Genomic DNA, 4,746 nt, shown 5'->3' with positions numbered 1-4,746 from the left:
AGCCACAAGGTCGCCTCTCAACCTTCTCTTGCGGAGGCTGAAGAGGTCCAGGAGCCCCACCCTCTCCTCATAGGGCTTGGCCTGCAAGCCCTTAAGCATACGAGTGGCCCTTCTCTGGACCCTCTTCAGGTTATCCACATCCCTCTTGAAGTGTGGTGCCCAAAACTGCACGCAGTATTCCAACTGTGGTCTGACCAGTGCCCGATAGAAGGGAAGTATCACCTCCTTGGATCTGTTCGTCATGCATCTGCTGATGCACGATAAAGTGCCATTAGCTTTTCTGATGGCTTTGTCACACTGCTGACTCATGTTCATCTTGGAGTCCACTAGGACTCCAAGATCCCTTTCCACTTCCGTGCCACCAAGCAGGTCATTTCCTAGGCAGTAGGTATGCTGGACATTTTTCCTCCCTAGATGCAGCACTTTGCATTTCTCCTTGTTGAATTGCATTCTGTTGTTTTCTTCCCATATATCCAACCTGTCCAGGTCTGCTTGTAGTTGTTTCCTGCCCTCCGGCATGTCCACTTCTCCCCACAGTTTTGTGTCATCCGCAAACTTGGACAGAGTACATTTCTCTCCCTCGTCCAAGTCGCTGATGAAGACATTAAAGAGTATCGGTCCAAGGACCGAGCCCTGCGGGACCCCACTGCCCACACCCTTCCAGGTCGATACCGACCCATCCACTACGACTCTCTGGGTGCGACCCTCTAGCCAGTTTTAGTAACCTCCTAATCAGAAAATTCTTCCTAATATCTAACCCAAACTTCCCTTGCTGCAACTTGAGACTATTGCTCCTTGTTCTGTCATCTGCCAACCCTGAGAAGAGTCCATCTCCATCCACTTTCAAACTCCCCTTCAGGTAGTGGAAGACTGCTATTAAATCCCACCTAGTCTCTTCTCTAGACTAAATATGCCCAGTTCCCTCAGTCTTTCCTCACAAGTCATGTCCTCAAGTCCCCTCACCATTTTTGTTGCCCTCTGCTGAACTCTCTCCAATTTGTCCACATCCTTTCTGTAGTGGGGGGCCCAAATCTGAACACAGAACTCCATAAATGGTCTCACCAGTGCTGAATAGAGGGGAATAATCACTTCCCTTGACCTTCTGGCAACACACCTACCAATGGCACACTGGTGGCTCATATTGCCCACTGTAGGGCACACTGCTGCCTCATATTCAGCTTATTGCCCACTGTAACCCCTGCATCCTTTTCTGCAAGAGCTGCTGTCCAGCCAGTCAGCCCCCATCCTGTACCAGTGCGTGGGATTATTCCATCCTAAGTGCAGGACTTTGCACTTATCCTTGTTGAAGGTCATGAGATTTGTTTTGGACCAAACCTCCAATTTGTCTAAGTCACTCTGAATCCTAGCCCTACCCTCCTTCCAGGCTTACCCTCCTAGCCCTCTTCCAAGCCCTACCCTCCTCCATCATGTTTTGACATGATGGCATTTTTCACCTACTGTTCTCTAGTGGTGCTTGTATTTCAGAAAAAACTTGTTTGATGTCTAAGAGTGAAACTTGGAGGAGAAAGTAGAGACATTTCATACAGTATGGCCATGTCTACACAAGACACTGACTGCACAAGAGCCTATGACTACTGTGAAGTTGTGTCACATGGGAGAAAGAATGAGGTGACACTACTGCACAGTAGTCTCAGGCTACTGGGAAGTCAGTGTCACGAGAAAGCTGTTCAGCAGCACTACTGCACAGTAACTCCACAGTCATTTAGTACTTTTTATACACATTGAATACTTCTATAAAGAAGTTCTAAATGACTACACAGTAATAACTGCACAGTCGGTGTCTCATGTAGATGCAACCACTGTTGAAGAAAATGAAACTCATTATAAAAGGCATATTCTTCAAAAATCTTAGCTAAATAGGACAATGAGAACATTAACAGTGACAAAGGGCATTATACAGAAAATAAAGAGTTAAATAACTCTTTCTTATAGATTTAAAGAATAGTAAACATTCTAGACAACCCATTAAAAGGAAGGCTAAGGCATATTTGCATAACTTTACTTGTAGTGGATAGACTCAGAAAATGACAAATGTTAAATTGTTAAATTCAGATTGCTGAATTGAATTGTTTTGCTCTCCAAAGTGTTCTGATGGAATGACATGCAATATGTATTGCTTTACATAATCTTTAGTGCCTTCACTCTCTTTCTGTGTCAACACACTCATCTTCATCTTCATCATGCTCTTCATTCTTCTTTGGTGTTGTGGAAAGACTAATTGAATGATTCCATTCTTCTCAACTAGTAATTGTTTTTCATTTTAATTTCAAAAGGTACACACTTAAATTCTCACAGCTATTATGAAATGAAGCAGTTGCTATGTTACTTGTTGATTACATGAAAATCATACTTAATCAAATCTAAAATTTTCCTTGTGGAGGCATTTTACTTAGGGAGATAAGCAAAGAACATTTAGGGCCCATCCAGATAAGCATGGACATTTGGTTCCCCAGGGAATGCCCATGCCATGGGTGCTTTGGCATGTGGTGAGTTACCCCAGGTGGGGTGGGGCACTGGGCTGGCCTCAGCAGCCTTACCTAGGGTCCTGGGGGCCTCCTGGGGCTGCAGCAGTGGTGATTCCCCTATCCAGAGGTCAAAAAAAAAAAACCAAGGGAAAAAAAAAAGTGGAACAGCACACGCTGGGACAGCGCAACATTGCAGCACAAAGAAGATTTAAATGTGCAGTGTGTGGTGCTAAAGCCATGCTTGTGGCAGCACATACCACATGGCCGTGCTTGTCTTGACACAGCCTTAGAGACCAAATTGCAAATTCAGGTGCCTATAGAGAGTTAGGGTGTGTACAGAAGTTGCTTTTGTTGCCAATTAAAGCACTTTATTGCTGCAACTTAACAGAAGTGCACAGCCTTACAGCGCTTTAAAAATGGGTACAGTGCTTTAAATTAACCCTTGTTAAATGAGATATTAAAATTGAAGCACTGTATTTAACAGCACATTAGCAACCTATAGTCCTTTAAATAACTTTTGTATGCTGGTCAAATTTTTGACCAGTGGAGAACCACATAGTGCCCCCTGCCTCCCAGTCTGGGGCCTGTGAGCCAGTAGGGAGGCTCACAGGCCCCCTGTACCAAACACTGCATTTCTGTCATGTTTTAAGAGTGATGGAACTGTATCGTGCTATAAAGAGTGCTCTATATTACAGCACTTAAACATGTGCGGAGCACTTCTATACATACCCATAGTCTATATGGTAACATCCTACTCTGCTTTTTGTTAAACTTCAGATTAATATGGCTAACAATCTCTTTCTGTTCTGCTTCAGGTATCTAAAGTGATAGCTTGGATATTGGGGACCATGTTATCAGCTGGTGTATCTTAGCCAGTGTAGATGAGAACTGGAATGACACCATTTACTTCAGTGCTCATTTACACTGACTAAGAAGTTGGCCTCTAGATTTCAAGATCAAAATATTTAATTTAGATTTTAGGCAAATGAAACAGTTGTAATTATTTTAAAAGCTGGGAGAGGAGGAGGGCTTCCCATGGTTTAGCTGAATCTCTGGTGATTCTTGTGTGTGTCTGCTCTATCACTCAATAATCAGAAAGCAAACTGCAAAAATCTACCTTGTTTCACTCAGGGCTTCATTTTCATCTACTGTGGGAGAGAGTGACTGTAACAAAAGAGGTACTGCAGATTCATGTGAACGACGATACGTAGATTTTCCACAATGAGTCTGCATAAGAATTGGACAGAGACAATTTAGAAGTATCATTCCTGTATTTGTGTTGGGAATTGGACCAGATGATTTTATGGGCCCTGACATGACATTTATGGTGTAATTAGCATGCTAATTGTTCCATGAATAGCAAGATGACACAAGTCCAGCCAATTTATGGTGCCATCAAGTAGCAAAACTGTCACAAAGATGTTCCACATAAAGTGCAGAATACTCTTGTGGCTTGTGTGGCACCATTAATTGAACATGTGGCATGTTCTGACAATCCTCTGATTCTCAGCATGGGAACTGGGTAGCCCTGGGCCTGAACCTGCAGAGGCTTCCTGGCCCTGATGTCAGAAATCAGCTGACACTGAACTGGCAGGGCAGTTGCAAGGTTTCTGGCAGAGGTTTCACCAATAACCTTGCAACCCATGCACCCAGAACTTTAAATTTAGCAGGATTGCTCCCTTGCCCTGCAGCCCCCACAGGCATGACAAGACAGCAAACCTGTATATGTTAACATGCCAGTCATCAGGATTAGCATGATGCCAGGCTTCCTCCATAACTCCAGCTAGCAGCCAGCAGACCCATGATTGGGATCTGGAGAATGTTATGCTCCATCCCCCAAAATCATATAACCTGCCATGCACGTCTATAATATCATGGCAGGTTGCACAATTATGGGGATGAGGCACAACATTCCCCAGACTTCAAGAGGGTGTCCAGACAAGTGTTCACAGGAGGTATGCAGCTCCAAAGACCCATCCGTGATGCAGCACATACCACACATGCAGGAATTCCCCACACTGTTAATTTGCAGCAGGTTTGGGGGTTTTTTTGACACCAGGAGATTCCAGTGTAAAAAAAAATAGAGCTAGAAAAAAGCAGGGTGGTGCACGTGGCAGCAGAGTGTGCTGCCTAAAACTGGAGCCAGGCTGGCTGGATCCATGCTCTGGCTGGTGGCCAAGCTCCCTCATGTTGGATTGCTGCCCCTGGAGGTGCTGGCCACAGCTGGTTCTGGCCACCCCAGGTTCTGGCCACAACTTTC

This window comes from Alligator sinensis, unplaced genomic scaffold (assembly GCF_000455745.1).
Source record: "Alligator sinensis unplaced genomic scaffold, ASM45574v1 scaffold130_2, whole genome shotgun sequence".
Classification (NCBI taxonomy): domain Eukaryota; kingdom Metazoa; phylum Chordata; order Crocodylia; family Alligatoridae; genus Alligator; species Alligator sinensis.
Note: the sequence above shows the minus strand (reverse complement) of the source record.